Below are 22,378 nucleotides of genomic sequence, written 5' to 3' on the forward strand. Positions count from 1 at the left end.
CTATCCCGGGCACTGTGGGTGGCATCCCCTCCGGGTGACGGGAGGGCACCCCCACACTGTGGTACCCCGAATCCCGCCCCTGTCCCGGGCTGACAGTAGGTGCTGGATTAACACTTAATGGATCAGAGCTGAAAGCGCCTAGTGACACCTTTAGTTCGCCGGCTTCTCTGTGAAGAGCCCAGGCAGGTTCGTCTGAGCTCACGGCCTGTGCTTTGCAAAGCGAAGGCACCTGCAGTTCACCCGGGAATCCCGTCACAATGCAGGGTCCAGCTCCACAGGCCTGGGGCTGGGCGTCTGCACGTCCCACACGCTGACCGGGAGGCCAGTGCTGATTAAATACCCCACCCTTTGAACGGGAAGCTCTAGAAAGTTCCGGCACACGGACAGCCCCCTCCGCAGATGCGTGTGTGCACACTCACAGCCCCACACGCAGGCTCACACGCCACCGTTTCAGGCGCAGGAACACGGCGTGCGAATGAGCTGTGACGGCAAAGGGTGAGGGCTCCCGGATCCGACAGGCCCCACGCAAACCAGCTCCACCTGTGAGCCGCACAAGCCCGTGGCCCTGGGCGCCCCACTTAACTCCTCGAGCCTTTACTCCAGCTTTATTTAAATTCTAATTACCACTGAACCCCCACCTTGTCAGGAGGGTTGACTGCACTGAGGTGTGACCAGAACTTAGCACCGGGCCTGGGCTCCACGAACAACAGCTACTATCCGAGCACGAGCTTACAAAACAACCGAGTTCACCCCAAATTGAAACCAAAGCAGCACCTCCAGGCTTCTGCGTGGACGTGGTCTCCCTGCTAATTTTTTACCTGCCCTGGGAGCCGACCAGACAGAAACCTTAGCTGCCCGAGAGGCCCCGGGGGTCGTGGGGGGATCTCGGGAAGGTGGGCGCAGGGCTGCTCAGCTGCCCCTAATGGCACCTCGCATGGCGGAGTCTCAGGGGGAGGGTGAGTGGGGCAGGGGCCCGGGCTGCATGCAGGGAACACCCCACCTGTTTGTCGGTGACCCCCCCACACCTGTGCCGCCCCCACAGCTGCCCAGGAGGCAGCTGGCCCCAGGTGGAGAGGCTCTGTTCCCGGCTCTTAAGGGCCCCACTTGTTGGCTGATTGGAACAGTCCAGTTAAAACTCATCTACGGAGGTCTCTGGGGTCCCCGGTCACTGTCAAGAGGACGACGGGGCCTGAGATGGGAAAGCCTGAGATCCACTGACTTCAATCTCTATCAACCACCTTCGCAGCAACGTCGATGAATTTATGACCAGTGGGTGATTTGGGGGGGCAGCTGCTGAGTTCAAAGTTCTGTGCTCGGGTTTGCGGGGAGGAGACAGTGACAAGTAAGGGGTGGGGACGCGCTGGGGAGACAGCCCCATGTCTACATGGAGACGTGTCACATCAATGGCTGTGAGTTCGGCGGTGGTGGGATATTTACGGTTGTTTGTGTGGGAAATACAATAATGAGTAAATAGTAATGTGAGAATAAACTCTGTTTCGAGTCCTCACGACCGACCGCGACCCGGCCTTGGCCCCGCCTGTTCCCCGAGGAGCTAAAGTGCAGTGAACTCGGGAGAGAGGGTGGTAAGTCCAGCTCGAGATCCTGGGGTCTGGCATTTAAGCATAAAAATTCCTATCCCCTCACCATTCGAATTGGCCTCAAACCCGCGGACGCTCACGTATTTGAATTTTAAATGACTTCGCCATGATGAGAAACTTAGAGGAAACATCAAATGAGAACTGCTGGGGGAGTTATTTGAATTACAAATGAGAATATTTTCTGCGTCAGGAGAGGCAGCGTTAGAATTAATGCCCGAGGATGAGACGAATTGCTTTAAATTTATCAAATGTAGTAAATTAAACGATTGTATACATTTCTTTTAAAAATCCCTCTTAGTCCGTCCTACCGTATCTACGGGTAAACCAATAAAAAATTGCTCCCGTATTGATGACATGCGACAATAAAGTCTCGATACTGTGTTACATTGTCAACAGCTCGATATCAAGTTACAGCTAGAAATCTGAGTTCTGAAAGAAAGGTCTCAACTGGTAGAAAAATGGTAACTTTTTTACCTTTAAATGAAAATCAATGTTATTATTTTTAAAAATAACAGAATTTCATAGTCCCAAACCTTCCAGACTGAAACACTCAGAGGCACATGTACAGTCTGAGTTTCTCTTCTTTGGGCTTATGTCAGAGGGAACATCCTAATTTCAGAAAAAAAAAAACACCAAAAAAACCCCAACAATGCTCTTCAGGTAGCTTGCATGCATTTTTAGATAAAAAACTGATTAATAAATAGAAAAGCTTTGTAGATTCACAGCCAGCGTTTGGGGAGCTTATGTTGAAAGGCTGACAAGTAATTATAAAATCTCGCCCGGACTAATCAATCACTCCGATCAGCACGGGGTGCCTGTTACACAGAAACTGGGGGATTCTATCTCCCCGAAGTAATGCACGGAAATCACGGGGCTGAGACCTCCTCACGTGAACTGTGAGGGCAGAGCGTCCTCATACATTATCAAAACGCCTTCCAAATAACGAATCGACTTTTCTGTGCACATTAGAGACAAAAAAGACCTTCCCCCCCCCCCCATTAAAGTCCTATTTTTGTGCTTTGTTGGATACTTTTCCATGACATATGAGAAACAAATAACTAATACAATGTATCCTGGTGCGAAACAGCTAATGTGGCTTCATAACGACAACAATAAAAAAAAGCATTTTTTGTTCCTTAGGGAACTTTTAGAGTTGTATACATACTCAGGCCCACAATTTCTCGAACGTAAACACATCAGTCTTTTTGAAAGTGTGTCTCGGGCACCCAGGTTTGTGTTCAGCATCTTTCCCCTGCCCAGAGGCTTCCCTAGACTGACGTTTTCTCTTATGGACCAGCTTTTGGGGGGCCGCCCCTTCCCCCCGGGAGGCCTCTCTGTCTCTCTCCGGCGTTTAGGCGGAAAGCAAGCTCGTAAATAGAGTCCGACCACGGGGACACCGGGAATAGACGCAGCCAGACACCTGCTGAGAAGCAGTGACAAATCCCACTGCCACCGCCGTGACCTCCAGTTAGTCAAGATTTAATTAAGGGCATAATTAAGTCAGTGGAACAGAACACTAATGAGTGTGTGTTTTTTAATACGGGTAATTACACCGACAAACACAAAGTGCGGCGGAGACCTAAAGATACCATGAAAAGGAGCAGAGCCGGACGACGGGGCGCTGAGCACGCCTCGCGGACGCCGCTGGAGGGAAAACAGCCGAGGGCTCGCGTCTCAGGTGGACCGGCCTCGGCGGGCGAGTTTACGCCGGCCTCACGCTGGCAGCGTTTGTTATTCTAATTCTGCAACAATAAGCGACGCCGCGTATTGAGATCCTGTTTCCAAAGCTTTGAGATCCTGGCTCCCCCGGTTTTGAAGTCTTCCCGCGTTGAGCATTTTGTGGGGCCCAGAATGGGCACCGAGAGCCTGGTTTTCGGCAGTTGGCGTCCTGCGGCCCGGCTTGGGGAGGGGGGGTCCCTGGGAGCTGGGACGTGGGCAGATGCGAAGGGCTGGGCCCCTCACTCATTCCCACGGAGCTTCCGTTCCGCGGGATCCTTTGGGAGCCAGGCCTTTTAGGCAGTGACGTAACCTGATGGGGACCCACCAGAAAGGAAGGTAAAGACGCCTGAAGTTCAGCTGGTAACTTTCCAAATGTGAAAAGTCACAAGAGGCCCCCATGGCCACAGATGTTCTGTGATCAAGAAGCTCGCCCGTTGGGGTTTGGGACCCGCCCTTGAGCCGGGAAGGTTTTAGCTCCGGTCCCTGCACCGGGGGCTGGACATGTCCAGTCTTTGTATCCAGTTGTCCACCAACAAGCGGAAAAGCAGGTTCTCCTCACCGCGGACCCTGGTCGCTCAGCTCTCTGATGACGCGCAAGTCTGGAGTTTTCCCTAAAGGGTGATGCGGATTTCCTTCCCGCGGGGGGACCGCATGTCTGCCGTCTCCCTGGTCTACCCCGTGCTTTGCCGGATCCCAGAGGCCAAGGGAAAACCGTCCTGAGCATCCCACGCGTCACACCTTGTCCACACACGATTGACCGTCCGGGCAGGGGGCCCGAAGCTGGGCCTCTCCCTGGGGCTGGGCCGGGCCTGCCGGGCCCCTGGGGAAGCGTGTAGCTCGTTGCACAGGTGCCTCTCATTCCAAAGTTCAGTTCCTGCTGGTCCTTGTCGGGTATCAGGTGGGTGGCCCCAGATTAACTTCTCAGGGACACCTCTGCCTCTGTGTGGATCAGGGGACGGTGTCCACCTGAAGACTTTGCCTTGGACAAAGCCATTCGGGATAAAAAAGCCCCCAAATTCTCACATTTTATACGGCGGTGCGAGTGGTCACCCAACGCGAGGGCGTCGGGACACAGGAGGAACCGGAAGGAAAACTCTCCTTCTATTCACTCCGTGAGTTTACAGAGCTCGCTTTTCCTTAGCGCCTCCCGTAAACATCACGGCGTCTCTCTGACGAGGCCGGTCTCCGGGATCAGGAATTACAAAGTCGAAGTTTCACACGGACACGCCCCACGCCGGACGGAGTTAATAACCCGTCTCAGAGCACGTCAGATGGAGGCGCCGGAGGAGCCCTCGTGTGCAGGGAGTCTTGTGAAATCCAGGCGTTGGGAGGCGGCGGGAGGGCACTTTCGCCGCCTTTGCTGTAATTCGGCTTCTTAGAGGCCACACGAGGTTAATTCAAGAGGCCGGTGCCATTAATCTCGTGACCAGTTGGATTCATTTGTAACGTCGGAGCCGTCGGATGTATTTTTTGGTAGCACTTCCCAGGGGTGCCGGCAAATCCATCTCCGATCTCTCTGTAGAAGCATCTTTTCCCAACGGTCCCTTCACCCCTGTTCCCAAATCACTCCAAAGCCATTTGTTCAACGCTTGGGGGGGGGTGTGCAAAACAGGGGTGATGTCAACCCCTCTTCGCGGAATCTGCCTTCCACGTAAGCAATATTTTAAAATTTATTTTTAATTTTTTTTTATTCTTAATTTTTAAAATATTTTATTTTTTAATCCCCACCGGAGGATATTTTTTCCATCACCTTTTCAGCGAGAGTGGAAGGGAGAGAGAGAGAGACATCGATGTGAGAGACACACATCGGCTGGCTGCCTCCCACGTGAGCCCCGACGGGGGCTGGGGATCGGGCCTGAAACTGAGGAACGTGCCCTTGGCCGGAAACCGAACCCGGGACCCTTCAGTCTACGGGCGGACGCTCTAACCACTGAGCCAAACCGGCCACTGCCCACAGGAGCGACTTTCGAAAACCAAAGGCCACTACGGCCCTGAGCCCAAGGTCACCTCGCCGGCCGACACACCTGACTGGCCCCCAGCATCCCTTTCACCCCCGTTTGGGGGGCAAGGCCGCCCTCACCGCGTTACGTGTGAATGAACGGAAATGTCTCCCCCCTCCCCGTGCCTCCTGGTTGAAAGGGAACAGCTAAAACCACAGCCGCCCCCCCCCCCGCCCCCCGCCGCCGGCCGGCCAGCCCGCGCACGTCCCGGTCTTGAGAAAGGTTGGAGAGCTCAGCAAAAATTTTATGTACAGGAGCCGGCCCAAGGAAAACTCACACGCCATAACCGATGGTGGACAGAGGGTCATCCATCAGCAGACAAATGCAGGAACTCCGGAATGTCTCTCCTCAAATGAAATAATATATCTTTGAAAGCCAATGCCCGTTTCGGGCCCGCGGCCCATATATCAAGCCCGAGAGGCTGGTGGAATGGCTGCGGGGCCATTAACCTTCCACCTGTTTCCCTTGTCCTTCAGATGAGACCCTGCCCTTGGCTGTGCTCCCTTCCCCTCTTCATCTTCCGACAGAGGGGAGATGTAAAGCAGCGGACCCGGGAAATAACTCAGAGGCAATGGACCAGGGGCTCGGTTACAAATCTCTGCCACTGGCACTGTGACTTATGCAGGCAGTTTGTCACACGCGAGCCAGGTGACCTCTGTGACATAACAGAAAACTACCGCCCGAGATCAAAGACGGGCTCGGGGGCCGCGAGGGCCGAGGCTCGCGGGCGGAGCGGGCGTCCGGCCTCCCGGGACGTCCCCTCCTTCCAGGAACATCTGTGCTGGCGACTCGGAGCAGGCGGGCGGGGGCGTCCTAATTGAAATCACTCCTGACAGGCACCGGGATCCGCGTTTCTGTCTTCCTGAGGCTGCCCTTTCCGTGCCGGGAATGTCCCCGGGGCGGGCGGCCGATGCGTCCGCTTGAGCCCCAGGACAGAGGCGGGAGCTGAATTCGAACAACGGGGAAGGGAGCCCGGGGCCTTGTCGGTGGGAGACCCGAAAAGCTTCGGTGAGGGGGGTAAAAAGGAAGTTTTACTAAAGCTCATCCATGGGCCAGGGGAAAGGCGGGTTGTTAGATGTTTCTGACACTTGACACTCTCCACGAAGGTGAGTCACACATGTTTAGTTACGTCTCATGTGTAGAAAAAAAAAAATAAAGTGACAGTAAGCACAGGATCAAGTGAGATCGTGGGCGTGAGAGTGTCAAGCCCAACGCTCGCTTCAAATGACGTTAGAATTGAGGAAACCGTAGACTTACCTACGAATGTCTTAAAAAACCCCACAGAAAATAACAACTGGAGGGAAATGACCAGTTTAAATATTCCTCAGTCTGAATTAGAATTAATCTCCAGTTTGTAATTATTACTGAATGCCTACACTCTCCAGTCTTCGTGGGCATCCCGGTATCCGTGTCGGGTGCGGAAAATCAGCAGGGCTTGGCACAGTCATCCCCAAGCTCTTGGGTCGAGGGCACTTAATTCTGAATTTGTCATAAATTAAACACGGCCGCCGCCGCAGTCTGGGTCACTGAGTGCCGGGTGCGCGTGCCCCTGAGTTGACGCGTTTCCTGTCCCCAGCGAGGGCCCCCTGTCGCTGGGACGGCGACGTCCTCGCCCCCCTGCTGCCCCCTGTGTGCTCGCAGAGACTCTTTCAAGTACGTGCTGGTGGCCAACTCCCGTGTCTTCATTCTCCCACCCGTGGAAACGTTAGCAGATAAAAGTAATCAACTTTTAAAAAAATAACTAGAAAGTCTGGATGCTGAGGTGGAATCATTAAAAATGCCCGCGTAGCCCGGCTGGCGTGGCTCAGCGGCTGAGCGTCGACCTGGGATCCAGGCGATCGGGGTTCGATTCCCGGTCGGGGCACAGGCCCGGGTTGCGGGCTCGATCAATGACTCTCTCATCATTGATGTTTCTGTCTCTCTCTCCCTCTCCTTTCCTCTCTCTGAAATCAATAAAGATATTTAAAAAAAAAATAAATGCCCGTGTAGCCCGGCTGGCGCGGCTCAGTGGACTGAGCGTCACCCCATGAACCAGGAGGTCGACTTTGCTTCCCGGTCGGGGCCCATGCCCGGGTGGGGGCTCGATCCCCGGTAGGGGCCGTTCGGGAGGCCGCCGATCAACGGCTCTCTCATCACGGGCGTTTCTCTCTCTCCGTCTCCCTCTCCCTTCCTTTTTCTCTAGAAAAAAAAATCAATAAAAACATATTTTAAAACAACAAAACAACCCAAAAAGCCTGATGAAGTCTTCCCAGAAACGTGAGGGTTCCAGCCTTCTTCCCACAGTCACAGGGCCCTGCCCCTGGGGCCACCCCAGGCTTCACGGGGCCAGCGACGCCCCCGGACGGCAGGCAGACTCTCCCGACGACGCGTGTTGAGACCTGGGAGGGTTGCTCATGTCCTTCACCAGGTACCCAAAGGTGTTTCCATTCGAGGAAGTCGCCGAGGGGGTGCTGCCAAAAAGCAGACTTCGAGGTCCTAAAAGTGATCACCAAACTAGAAGAAAAAAACCGTCCTCACCCGGGAGGGTCCTAGAGGTGCCCCTGCCTGACCCGCGACCTTCCCGAGACCAGGAGGCGGAGCGAGGGGGCCACCCGCTGACCAGCAGCCGGCCAGAGGGGTAGCGGAGGAAGCGGGACCCGGGCTCCTGGCTTCCCAACCTGACACCCCCCCCCCCCCCCCCCCCCCCCCCGTGGCCGCCGCTGCTGAAAAGTGAAACTTTGTTTCAAGCCCCTTAAAAGTAACTTCTCTGCACTACAGAAACCCGAGCGCAGGAAACATCGATGTGTTTGAAAGAGCACAAAACGTTCTCTAACGACCTGTGGCTATGAAAGAAACGTCCCCAAGACGTCCGTCTCTGGACTTAAAATTTTTTTTTTTTTTTTATTAATATAGAAATGGCCGTAGAATGAGGCCTCGCCTTCCCGTCCGGTTTTCTTCCCCGGAAAAGACGGCAGATACGCGCGTGTCCTGGGACACAGCGGGTCTGGCGCGCGGGGGCCTGGCCGTGTTGTCCCTGGCTCGTCGTAAGCACATTTTAAGCTTCTCTAGAAATGAATATTTCATTGGCCCGGGTAAATCCATCGTCTCTTACAGTAAGTGTGGGTTAGTGGACGCCCCTTTGCGACGGTCATAAAAATTTCAAACCAAGACCATCCAGTGCCGCCTGCTGCCAATGCAGATTCCACGTCACGTCTGGGTATTTTGGATTCTGCATCCTCATTAGAGACAAAATAAACATCACTGAGTTATTAACCAAATACCGAGCAGGGCATGTCATCCCTTGATCTGAATTCTCAGGTCCAAGGAAAGGCATTTAACGTTTCCAGTAACCCACGTAAAATACTCCCTCCTTTCAGAAGGAAATGCCGGCCGCCCCCCCCCCCCCCAACGTGGAAAGGATCCTCTTGAAGTCAGTTATCCGAACGTCCTACGATTTAAAACAAATAAAATATGGTTCGCCTGCGGCCAAAAAAGAAAATTCCTGGGCATGAATCACTGCTTACATTCTTTCCCATCCACAAACAATTTCGTTGGGGGGAAGTTGCCACATCGTTTCGACGGTGACAAGAAATGGCATTGTCCCGTGGACATCTGTTTCCGACGCCCACGCTGATGCCGCAGGGGGGCGGCCGGGGGGCGGCCGGCGCTCGCAGGTCGCCCAGCGGCAGAGGAACTGGAAGTCGCTGGTGGGCTGGTTTTATTATTGGAACACAGGAAAACTTTATCACCGTGCTGGGAAGGGCCGTATCTTTTGAAATAGCGGGCCCGGGGTTATGCTAGCGCGTTCGGCCACGCGGGGGCTCCTTCTGAAGAAGAGGGAAGGGGGGGGCGCCTGGTCCGCTCTGTCCTTGGGTGGAGGTGCCCACGCGTCTTCGTCGAAGGTCCTCACCCACCCGCAGCCGAGACGATTTTGTGTGTTTTCAAGGTGTTACGGAGTCAAGTTTCTCGTTTGAATGGAAGGGACCGAGTTCCAAAGACATTCTAAGGCGAACGCGGTAGAAAAACACTATTGTTTCTAACAAAACAGAAAAAATCAAACGAAACCAGAAGAGCTTTTGTATACACTTGTGGGTTTTTTTTCTGTGTGTGTGTTTTTCTTTTTATTTTATTTTTATATATTTTTAAATATATCTTTATTGATTTCAGAGAGAGGAAAGGAGAGGGATAGAGAGAGATAGAAACATCAATGATGAGAGTCATTGATCGGCTGCAGCCTGCAACCCGGGCATGTGCCCTGACCAGGAATCGAACCCTGATCGCCTGGATCCTAGGTCGATGCTCAACCACTGAGCCACGCCCGGCCTGTTTTTTTCTAAATTCAACCTATCAGGCTCCTAATTTTCTGAAGACCTGGCCAGAGGGGACTCAGACTCCCAAATACAGCGCCCCCCGCCCGGCTCCGATGTGATAAAGGGAGGCTGTGGGGAGCTGCTGGGAGAAAGGCCAGTGGCAGGGCTCACGGGGCGGCGGGGCGGCCACAGGGCGCGCGTGGGACTCTCGCCCCCGCCCTTGACCCCGGGCTCCAAATCAAGAACCGCTCAGGCGCGGGGCAGCCGGCGTCCCGCTCTCGCCTGCACCTTTCCTGTGTGTGGCATTTTATTTCCTTCCATCCAAAGCAACGGTGGAAGCGAAAGGTATTCACGATGCCGATTCTACGTCGATGCCCACTGGGGCCGTTAGCCCACCCTGGAGTAGGCTGTGTACCGCCGGAGGATAGAGGCGGCTTCTGTTATTTTAAAAATGGCATCACTTATATTAATGGAAGTGCTGGGGGGGGGCAGGGCAGTCACCATCTGAGTTGCCTGTATTTTTTAAATGTTTCTAAAAAGGACACCGGAGCCTGGTGTCTAACGTATTGTTTACCTTGTCTGACATTGCACGTGGGAGGCACTCAGAAATACCTTGAATAAATCATGAAATGAAATAATCACAGAGCCGTCTGGCCGAACATGAGGAGTAATAAAATTCTGCTGGACAGAGATAATTCTAGTCCTTATGTGGCCTAGAATATGGCCTTTTACCAGAATACACACCTGGTTGGGGAATAAGTCATTTATGGTTTTAAAAAAGTAATCTTTTTACTAAATTTCACATCTTCACATTTCATATCTCAAAAATCACCAAAAACATGACTTTTAAAAATAACTATCTTTACTACTCATGGGGAAACATATCCGAATTTGGAAAGTTACTTTTTTCTTCATTTCATTCTGGTCTTTATTGATTAAAAACACCACAGAAGTACTTGAAATTAGTGTTTCTCTCACTTCTAACTACACTTTTTACATTCAGTTCTCAAGTGACTGCACTGATTGTTATCAAAAAAGAACAAAATTAATACACAGACCATCGGAAATTGGAAACTGTGTAATATTCACGCACCCACTCTTTTGCTATAGAAACGAGATAAAACAGAAGTGTGTTCTCCGTTCCACAGCACAGCAGTATATACAGGGCGTCCCCCCAAAATGCACACACGCCTTGAATGATTATAAACTCAGTGTTTATTAACATACAGTCCATCTTCAGCTGTTAAAGCATGTATGCATTTTGGGGGGACACCCTGTATTGTCGAGGTGTATATTGTCTGCTGTGCTTTTAACTCACTTTGATCGGGCCATTGGCTCCTCCCAAGGGCCTCCTACGATAAGTGAGTTCAAGCATTATCGCCCCTTGTTTAATCCCCGGCATCCTTCAAGACTGAGTTGATTCGAGCGGCACCATCTCTAGTTTTCCCTGGCCCTGTGCCCCCTCCATAGACGGAGGAGCTCTACCGGTATCATCCTGACGATACATTCTTTGTACATTGTAACTATGTGTTCACAAGTCTGTCCCGCAGCTGCACCCCCCCTTCCCCCAAACCTATTTTTATTTACTTTGTATCCCTACTGCTTAGCAGTGAGTGTGCCTGGAATAAAGGGGGCTCCCTGTATGTTGGGTGCAATTGTCCGTCTGGAAAATGGGCTCAGGGATCCATACGCAGCTCTGCCCCGAGGCAACAGAGCTCCCTGGCGGCCCGAGTGAAAAGAGAACCTGACCCTTGGTCCCGGCTGTGCACTCGGCACCACACCCCCTTCAGCCTCCAGCTGCAGCCACTGATCCTCTGCGAATGCAATCTGCTAATAACCAAATAAGCTCACAAAAGGGCGAGCAATCAGTGCTGACTAGAGCAAGGAAGTGCAGATAAAATTCCTCATCACACCTCGTGTCAACCGGAGGAAACATCGGCTGCCAGTGTCACAAACATGCCAGTAAAAGAATTTCCTTGGCAAACACACAGCATGGAAATGTCCTTTTTAACAACCCATTAACCCCCTAAATTCATGAGCTTGCTAGAAACATTTCCTACTCAGTGGAATACAAGGCTCACCAAGATGCTCTCCCCTTTCTATTTCTGGAACCTTCTTTTGTTCACGAAGGCTATTAATAGCGGGGAGGCTGGGGGGTTATTTATAGTCCCCAGGGCGGCCTGACTCCGTGAACACTTATTCATTTATAGTTCCTGTGTTTCTTGTTACCTTACCTTTTCGGTAATTAAAAGTGTTCCTCCAAGGGTTTATTTAGTAACAAATCACCTGTAAATAGCTTTTCTTTTAATATACGAACACCTATATTTAGACTCAATAAAATATTTGACTCCCATTTCCGATGAACCAAAAACAGATTTCAATGGGGGTGGGGGAGGGGCACACAACTAACTGTTTTCTTTCCAAATTTTACATGAAACTTTATTTGACCTTTAGATGTTTTGATGAGAAGACTCCCACTTTTGGGGGGTAGATTTTTGTATTTTCAGATCACTCAGATTTTGTCTTTTGATATTGATACAAAATTGCCATTATAGCTAAACCATGGGGAATGAACCAGTAGGCTATAAGGTAAAAATGTAACAGATTGCTATATAAGACAGTTAGAAAATATGATATTTTAAAATGGCACAGGGGGTAAAGAAGGGAACATCTGTAATACTTTCAACAATAAAGATACATTTGAAATAATGACTCCCCCCCGCCGCAACTGTTGCCTGGAATACGCATCTCTACAGATGGTCCCACCTAGGAATTCCCCGGAGGCCAATGAGTTTTCTGATACAAGAAGCATCCCGAATCCCAGAGATCAATTTTGCTGCACTTGCTTCTGCCACTCTTGTACCTGGATTTGCGATAAGTGAGCTGGACCCCACCCCTTTCTAAGTGTTTCCTTGTGAAGACAGTCACGTCCAAGGTAAATCAGTTTCTTCCCCGTGTCTGAGACGACGCACAGAAATGCACACCTGCTCCCCAGCGCCCACCCCCACGGCGCCCTTCATACCTGGCCGAGGTATTCCATGCATCTACTTTAAAAGTATCACCCTGGCCGGTGTGCTCAGTGGTTAGAGAGTCAGCCCGTGAAGGGTCTCGGGTTTGATTCCCGGTCAAGGGCACGTCCCTGGGTGGCAGGTTCTATCCCTGGCCCTGGCCGGTGTGCGTGTTTCTCCCTCTCTCTCCCCCTCCCCCCTCCCTTTCACTCTCTGTAAAAAAAAAATCAATGGGAAAAGTATCCTCGGGTGAAGATTAACAACAACAACAACAACAAAAGTATCCATTTTTCAGACCTTTAGGGAAAGATGTGCTACATGTTAGCGCTGCCTCCGTCTCAGGGTTGAGATGCTGAGTGACACAGGTGGCCCTGGCTCCTGGGGTCTCTGCTCTGCTTTCCATCCCAACCTCCACATCCACTAGAACGGAGACAATTAGGTTTTTAATCTAAAAGTCTATTGAGATAAATAGCCATTAATTAGAGCATTCAATCTCAAAAGCTCTCTTTTCATACAAATACATCTTCCTCCTCTGCTCTAAAGCTGATCAGACTGAGAGAGTCGGGAAAAGTGGGAGCAATTATGTGAACACTCGCCCACCCTCCATCGGGTCATTTCACAGCTCCGTGGGCCCTGCACGCAGATGGACGGAACAATGGATTTGGGTCACCATTGTTTCGTGTCCTTTCGCTGCGTTTGCACCTACTGTTTTGCTTTAAGAAGGTTGAAGCTAAACAATTAATCCTAACTTCAGAAATGCTTGGAAAATATCACATTTGTGTGGCAAAGTGCTTTCAGACATAAGCCGATGGTTGAGATGTTGGGGTTTTCCCGCCCCCGGCAGCGCCGTGGGGCAGGGCTCAGAGCAGCGGAAAACTGCAAACGCACGTGAAGTCGTATTTTCTGGGTATTGTCTCCTCTCTCAGAGAACACACATTTTTAAAAATTTTCTCTCACCAAGAGCTCCCTAAATGGTATAAGCTCCCAGGTCCGTGAAGCTGGGATCAGTTTCTGCTGTAAGCGGCCACTGAGTTGAGCTAATGAGGGAATTTGCAAAAAAGGTGCTTCAACCACAAGGTAATGGACAAAACAACATCAGTTGTTTGGGGTTTTTTTAGTTTTTTTTTTTTTTGCAATGCCTAGAAGTAAATTACTTAGTAGTGGGAGACGAAGTCCTTCGGGAATTGGGGGGGATTTAAGCATTATCATAGATAAAACACTCATTATTAGCAGAGTTATTGATTCGGGTCTGCATGACATATTCATGCTCATCTATGATTTTGTAGATAAATCCCTGGATTTGTCTTCTGATCCAAACACCGCCCACAGCTCTGCATAGCGGGGAGAGAAGCTCTGGAGAAACCATAGCTCGGATATCCCGTGTTACCATAGGAAAAAAAGTGGAAGAAGTTCTTAAAGGGGCATCCAGGATGACTAAGGGATTGGAGACAAAGCTTAAAAGGGATATTTAAACCAGTCAGGAATTTTCTCCTCATAGAAAGGACTGTGGAGGAAAAAAAACCTGGGTCTGTGTCCAGGCACAGGCTCAAACTTTGGGTCAAATTCTCCTGTAGAATCTATATTGAACTCAGAAAGAGACTTTTAAAGCTGACGTTTGACGCTTTAAAACCAAGGGGTCCTATATTTCCCCTCTTACTTCAGCTCAGAGACAACTTAGATGCGGGAAAGTCCTGGGCGACCAGCTCTAACCGTCCCGGGCCGTGGATTTCCCTGAGCGCCATCGACTCAATTAGCAACCCGGTCAGCTTGTCAGCTGGGGAAGGAAGGGTCAGGTCCGAACGAGACGCCTCGGTCTCAATTCCTGGCCTACGTTGGGATCCCTTCGTGACAGACTATTTCTGGGTTTTCCCGTAGCTGCCACTCAGCGAGTAACCACATGCGAGGTCTGGACCAAGTGGACAGTAACCTCAAGCTTCAGGCTCCCTGGCCGACGCCGAGGGCGTGGCCCACGCTGCTGAAGGGAGGGTTTTGGGTCTCGACTGGTTCCACTCTGAGCCTTGGAGAAGAGCTTGAGGGTTTATCTGCATGGGGCCGTTCAGCTGTGTTCTCTTGAATGAAACCGGGAATCGGGACACATCAGGGGTTCCCTAAGGGGGCATCTCAGGACGAGCGCCGGCAACTGGGCCCATCTGTCCAGGGAGCTTTGTGGGGATTTGCCAGCCTCGCTCCTGGAGATTCTGGTTTCCGTTCTCAACAAAGGGCTCTCAGAGGCTCAAGCTGAAACCTAAGTCTTGCTTGTCCCATCTTTTTATGTCAAAGCCTTCTTTTTTTTTTTTTTTTTAGCAAATTGTGTTGGATTTATATCCACATCTGTCCCGAGTGCGTCCACTTGGGGAGTCTCCACGGCCACACCCTGGCCTGAGCCTCTGGGGCCTCTCCCGGCTGCGCCTCCCGCTCCCCTTTACTTGCTGCCTTTCCACCCATTTCCCACCTGCAGCCAGAGCATTATTTCCTATAAAGAGAATCTGATGAAGTCACCCCATCGCTGAAAACCCGCCTCTGATTTCCTGAAGAAAACCTGAGCCAACGGAGCTGGACCTGGTCAAGCTCTCGCACCTGGTCAGGAGCCTCTGCCCCTCCCCCCTCAGTGATCCCTGTGGGCGCCGGTTTCCACAGTTTCCTGGAGATATGGAGCAAGTTTCCACCCCAGGGCCTTTGCACCTGCTATTTCCGTGTCTCCAGGTTCGGCCAGGCTGGTTCTTTCCTGTTCCTTAGAGTTCAGGTCAAGTGTCTACTCTGCATATCTGTCTTCTGTGAACCCCTCTAGCTCTTCGCCTTCCCTGAACCTTACTCTTTTGTTCTATCAATTCTTTTATTATTATTATTATTATATTGTTATATATGTTCCCCTCCCGCTAGAATGTGAGCCCCAATGAAAGCGGCTCCCTTTTCAATCTGGGTCACTACAGTGCCCCCTGATCTAAACCAGGACGTGGCATAGTTGGGATCGTCTGTGTGCCCGTCCTATGTATGGCACCGAGTAGGGCGGAGCTTGCCACTTAGTGCTGCGCCCGACAGGGAGTTTAGTCTCATGGAGGAAAGGGCCCTGGAGGACCTCACCTGTCTCAGGTAAGCACTGCCTGTCTCAACCCCCGGGAATTTAGCATAGGGACCGACGCACAGTAGGACTTCAAGTGTCGGATGCCACATCTGGTGAGATGCAGGAAAACGCGCTTCGATTCTTTTTAAAAGCTCAAACCTCCAGTGGAGCCACCCAGGTACGACAGGAAGGAAGCGCCGTGTTCATGGCGGCAACATTGCACCGACAGAACCGTAATCGCCGTTCTCGGCGGCCAAAGAAAACGCCCTCGAAGACCGTCAGGGCCACGCGCCCCAAGGCATGGGTGCAGAAAGCAAGTCATGCCCCCCAGAGCGAGGGCTGTGGTTTTCGCGGCAAATACCCGACGTGACTGGAATGTCAGCAGCACATCACTGTCCCCGAGCGCCCTCCCTCCTTAATTTACTTGCCAAGCAGATCTGGAATTTTTCTCCAAAGCTGGAGCAAGAATCAATTAAAATCTGTAACAATGTGTTAACTAGCTAACGCGGCCGCTTGCGTTCCGGCGGGAGGGAGGGGGCTCCTTTCCCGCCTAAGATCTGTAATTGAAAGAACGCCACCGCCTTTCATCAGCTCCGCGAGCCCCCCGCGCTCTGCTACTGCTCGGGGGGCATCTGAGGCACCTCGAGCCACCCGGTTACACTTGATTAGCGAGTCACAACAACAGGACAGCTTTTCAGCGCCCCCCGGAAGGCTTCTGAAGGCTCCGGCTGCCAACACTCCCGCGCAGACCTAATCCATGTCATTATCTTACGAGTGGAAATGTGATATTTAGTAGGTTTTTTGTTAATTAGGTGATAAAGCGAAGCCTCCCGCGCGTCGCTACTTTGTATCAAAAAGCGCAGCCGTGAGCCCGGGGGAGGGGTGTGGCGGGAGCCTCTGTGGGGATTCGGGCAGGACTCGGCCGTCAGAATAAAGCAGCGGCCTCAGGATGCGCCAGCATCTCGGACAGCGCGCCTGGAAACAGGTGGACACGCGCTCAGGACTCTAACCGCGCACGCAGGCGGCCGGGGAGCTCGCCCGGCCGAGACCTCTGTGCCACGTCCCTACTTCCCAGCAAATGCACGTGTGCACGTTTTCTAAAGATGTCCACGCCCACGTTTTGTTGGGAGGATGGACGGCGTTGCCACGTGTTAGCTGCGTGACTTGCGGCCAGTCGGTACCTGTCTCTGGGTCTTAGGACAAGTCCTCACCTGCAAACCATGAGCAACGCCCACGGCACGGGGATCTGTTAGCATTAAATGAGACAACTCAGGGAAAACACGTAACAATTGTCTGACTCACGGCAAAAACTCCACGAAGGCAGCTATTGTCACCTACTGTCTGAGCTCTGGGGTCCAGGGGAGAGTGGAAATGTTGTCTGTTGACCTAAACCCTCACCTATTAAAGTGACTCCCAGCTGGGGGGGGGGGTAAGATTACATCCTGACGCCCCCCCCCCCCTCCAGCTCCCCAGCTTTCTCCTTCCTGCTAATTGGACCTTAGACTGATCCCAATGCCTTGGGTAATTTTGCTGGTGTGAACAGATTGTTTGACTAAAAGGACCAATTTGGTTAAAGAACTAGTTAGCAGCCCAGCTGGCGTGACTCAGGGATTGAGCATCGACCTAGGACCCAGGAGATCGGGGTTTGATTCCGGGTCAGGGCACAGGCCCGGGTTCTGGGCTCGATCCCCAGTGGGGGGCGTGCAGGGGGCAGCCGGTCAGTGACTCTCATCATTGATGTTTCTGTCTCTCTCCCGCTCCCTTCCTCTCTCTGAAATCAATAAAGACATATATTTAAAACAACAACAACAAAAAAACCAAGTATTGAAAGCTTTTGCTAGTCAATTCACAAGGCATCTCTAGGGTCCACTGCAACCCTGCGCGTGAGAAGGGATGGACAGACGCGTCCCCGGGGAAGAGCTTGTCACTTGGCAGCAATGGCCCAGGTCTGCTGCTCTCGCTGTCTCACCAGAGGAGGCCTGAGCTCACTTCACGGGGCTGCCCCGAGCGTCAGCCAGACCACGGCCCGAGAGCGCCCGGCCCGCGGCAGGGAAACCTCGGGCCCCCAGCACATGCCCCTTTCTCGCCCCTTTGCCAGCGGACCTGGAGCAGAGCGAGGAGAACGGCTCCCTGTTCACGTCGAGACACCTGACCACGGCCAGGCCCGGTAAACTCCGGCTTGTGGGGTGTGGCTGGCGGGCCCCAGGCTCTCCCTAGAACCCTAGCTGGTAAGAAATGGATGAATGAGAAGAGGAAGCTCATGGGGGTGTGAACAGCAAGCCCAGGGTGCAGCCGGGGTCACCGCTACTAACACTGCGGCCCAACAGCCAGCTGCGGGCACCCGGCCACCTGACACCGAGCTGCAGGGGAGTGCACCCGAGTCCGCAGCGGGCACGGGTGTCCACCCTGAAGGAGGCACCCGGACGCTTCAGAGTGGGGCTCACTGGTCCTCCCAGCCTGGTGGACTTTCGGGGCATCTCTGTACAGGGTGACGTGATGGAGACAGGTCGGCGAGGCCAGGCGGGCGTTTCTAGCTGCCACCAAGGAACTGCTGCCACCAAGGAACTAGCTGCTGCACCACCGGGCAGTGCCCGAGAAGAGCCGATTCACTCAGTGGATAGTGAGCGAGAAGCTGTAGTCGCGGACCCCCCCCCCCCCCAACAACAGACACGCGTGCGGGAGGCAGGCTCGACTCTCAGATTCTCAACACGACCAGCCAGGCCGGGGCGCCTGTGTCAGGTCTGCCTGGAGGGAGTCCCGGGGGCAGCTGTCTGACACCCGAAGACCCGAGGGACCAGGTCAGACCTGCCGTTGGTTCCAGCCTTGTCTCCAAACCCGCAAGGACGAGAGGCCGTCCGGCCCACCCCCGGGAAGAGAAGCCGAGCCCTCAGGTCCGTGTGAACCTGAGCGGGCTGGGTCTGTGCCCCGTGGCTGTCCTGTGGCCGGGCGGGTGGGGCAGGAATGCGTGTCTCACTCGTCCGCTCTCCCCTCGAGTGGAATCGCTTTAAAGTTTGCTTCCTGCCTCTCGCCGCCTTCCTGGAGTCACCCCTCTGCATCCGGAGAAGCGAGCACGCAGGGCCGCCGTGACCCTGGGTGCCACGTGAGCACGTGGGGTGCTGGGGGTGGACTCAGGATGCGGGATCCCGGTTCTCAGGAGAGCAGGACGGGGTGAGGTGGGGGGACACCGTGAGGACACCTCCCACCCCCCCTCCCCACCCACAGAAAACAAGGCTAAGCCGACTAGAGAAGCCGGCTCACAGTTTGGGGCAGATCCGGTGTCAGACTGTAGCCCTGTGCCGGTTGGCAGAGGTGAACTACAGCGTGGAAAAGGGATCTAGAATGTTCAAAAAAATAAATGAAACTCAGCTCCAAAAGCTTCTATGATGGACCAGAGAAAAAGGGGGGCCCCCTCCAACGTTAGAGAGAACAGAGCTGGGAATGGGCCTCGGTGAGGCTGAACCCCACAACCTCCGAGCCTCAGGCCCGTTTTCCACAGCAACGCGGGTTACGTGTTTCAGGCAGAATTAATTTCACTTTCTGTTATTCGTCGGTGTATCAGAAGCGTTTATCGAGGGGAAGTTCTCTCGCGGTTCCCAGAACCCTCTGAGGACGCCTGGTCTCGTGGGCGATGAAGTGGGGGGAGGCTGCAGGCCCCTTAGTCGGCGGCGGCGTTTGGGGGGTGTGGGGGGGAGAGCCGGCTCCCTGACTCACAGACCGGCTCCCTCAGCAGTGGGGGGAGGCCTGGAATTAGCTCTTATTTCCCCCCAGACAGGGGAAAAAGTCAGGAGGACAGGCCGTCGTCAGACAGATTCGGGTTAACGCTCAGGTGGTGCACAGAAGGTGAGGCGCTGCGTTCATCGTTGCTGTTGAAACATCCCTAATATTTTTACACCTCGCCGCTCATCTGTCACCCGGTGACGATCTATCGTCCTTCTGCCGGTTTTCACAAGCACGTGTAAAACCTAACCCACCTCCCGGGGAGTAAGCTGTGGGCCGAGTCCGGGCTCAGGGGCTGGCGGGGGGGGGGGGGGGGGGAACCCAGTCTACCAACGACCCCCACGGTGGCCAGAAAGAATGACAGTAGCTCCTAAGTGACTGGTGCCCTCCCCAGGGGTGGTCTGGGCTCAGAGAAAATCTGTCCTGCTGATTACAGGTGATTTAGTGATTGATGGAGGTGACGGACTCCTCACAGCCAGAGAGACCGGCTTAGCGTCACTGGCAAAGGTCCGCAGTTTGGAGTCAAAGGTCTCACTGAGTGTGTAAGTGGGACGTGCTTGGTCCACCAAGCTCCAGGGCAAAACACAGTCCCCACTGCAGCCTTGGAGGAGTCCACTGGGTACCCACGTCCCTGGGCCAGCTTCGAACGCCTTGCTCTGCCTTTTGGCAAAGTAACTTTATAAACAGAAGGAAAAGGCCTTTCTCCAAACGGGAAAGCGACCCAGAGACCCTACATTTAAATGATTTCTAAGTTGTTCTGAATTCTACGTTTCCTCCTCTGAAAAATGCTTCCGTTAAATCACTTCTTTCAAATGTGAACCCAAGCGAGGTCAAGTTCCGTCTTCCTTTCCTGGGGGCACCGCCCCCCCCTTGTAGGGATCCCCCCACCGTGGTCTGGACTTTCCTTTGCCTTTTCAAATCCCATGGGAGACGGATCCATGCCTCACACAGCAGTATAGGTGACTAATGATGCTTTAATGTGTTCCTTCCAAAGGTGTTTATATTTTAGCCAAATATTAAACCTCAGGCCCTATAAAAGAATCTCATAGAATTTAGCCACGGGGGAACAAAAGAGAGAATTTGGAGAGAAATAGCGTTCCCCCATCACCCTGAATTCCCACCTGTGGCTCCATGTACATTTCCCCTATAACACCCCCCCCCTTTTTTTTTTTACACAAAACCAAGATGCATGGTTTCTTTCCCTGTGGATCTGTGAAATACACCGTCAGTGTCTGTATTTTTTTTTAATAGTTATTTATGAAACTGTCTTATCACAAAATCCTTGAGAGGAAACATTTCTTCCTACTCAGCTCCGTCTTCACCTTACGCCAGCTCGCTGCCCGGGAGGCCCTCAGCGGGCAGCAGTGAGGGCTGTTTATTACCCATGAGACTCCTCTAAACGCATGTGGCAACATTGTTTCTCAGCAGTGAGGGCTGTTTATTACCCATGAGACTCCTCTAAACGCATGTGGCAACATTGTATCTCTAAGTCCCGCTGGGAACGGGGGCACGCGGGTGGCTTTTCCTGAATAGAGTGTTTTTGTGAAGCCTCCGCACACTGGTCGTAGAACAATAACAATTTCAGAAGGGCGCCCACTTAGTGAGCATTTACTATACGCTGGGATCCCAGCGCCGGGTGCCGTGCCCACATGGATTCATTTATCCCTTTCGAAACCTCGTCAAGGGAAGTATTGCTCCTCCCTCCATCCCTCCGGACCCGTAAACACCACACACAGGATTTTACAGATGAGAAAATGAATCTTCCAGAAAGACAGACAACCTGCCTCCCCCCCCCCCCCCAGGTGCTACATGTAAGGTGGTCAAATCCAGTCCGGCTGACGGCAGGGCTGTGCCTTCCTCACTGTTCCATTTCCCAGCCTTTCCGTCTTATCTAAAAATGGTCATTTTTGTTTTCATTTTCAAAGACTTTACCTGCTCTCTCAAAGACACCGTTGTAAAGGTGAGAACACCAGGCAGGTTTGGTTTGCAATGAAAACGCCCTGAGGAGCACCGACGGGCACAGGCTCAGCTCACCTCTGGCCTGGAGGTGCTAACCGGTGCCCTCTGCTTGCCCTGGGCCCCCCAGTGTCCCACCTCCAGCCACCTACAAATTAGCAAGAAAGGACTGGGTGCATCACTGTCTCAACCACATGCCGCTGGTGCTCTACCAACTTATTTGGATCCGTTCAGACAACTTGTTTCCCTGCACAAATTACAGAGCTAAATGAGGACAGCTGTGGAAGTTCCTCTCCCACTCGCGCGTGGCTCTCGGAGCCCCTGGTCCATCTCCACCGACGATTTTTAACAGAAACCCTTTCACTGAGAAGTCTGCTGTGTGCCGCCCTCCTTTCCTGGATTAAAAAATCCGCTCCCCCAGCTGCGTCCAAGGCGATCAGTGACCAGGGTACTAAAGCAGCAGAGCCCCCCCCCCCTCAGGTCAGCAAAAGGAAGACATTGTTTTCATAACAGATATACTTAGAAATCAAAGCCAGAATTCACTTTTGTTTTTAAAACCGAGAACGTAACCACGGGGCTACCAGGTGGGGTCGGCCGCCACTGTGAGATTCCCGGTGTCTATAGAACTTTCCCATATTAATCTAGTCTTCAGTTTCAGGAAATAAAATAATTATGTAGTTAAACAGAGATCCTTAGGCAAACAAGTCCTGTGTTTACAATGTACCAATCCATTAGCATCAACGACAGACATAGGTTATGGGACCTAAAACCCGAGCCAAGTAGACCAGTTCTCCCCACTGCCCCCCCGGCCCCCCCGCCAAAGACAGCAAACCTCCCAGTGGAGTTTGCTCCAAACACAAAGGCCTTCCCACCCTCAAGTCAAGATAAACAGGTAATAAATAACGATGGGACACCACTAACCTGTGGCGGTATCTGCATTTTTTAGGGTCCAACGCAACTCGATGTTGGCTTTTTTTTTTCTTTTGGAAATGGCTCCATTATAAGCTAGCTCTTGACTTGGTAATTTCTT

At 52.6% G+C, this 22,378-nt stretch overlaps 1 protein-coding gene across 6 annotated transcripts in view; it reads right to left on the reverse strand.

The window, feature by feature from the left end:
- Positions 1 to 22,378, reverse strand: part of NR5A2 (nuclear receptor subfamily 5 group A member 2) — a 65,009-nt gene that overhangs the window by 25,588 nt on the left and 17,043 nt on the right. The gene's annotated exons all lie outside the window — the stretch shown is intronic.

This window comes from Miniopterus schreibersii (assembly GCF_964146895.1).
Source record: "Miniopterus schreibersii genome assembly, chromosome: 21".
Lineage (NCBI taxonomy): Eukaryota > Metazoa > Chordata > Mammalia > Chiroptera > Miniopteridae > Miniopterus > Miniopterus schreibersii.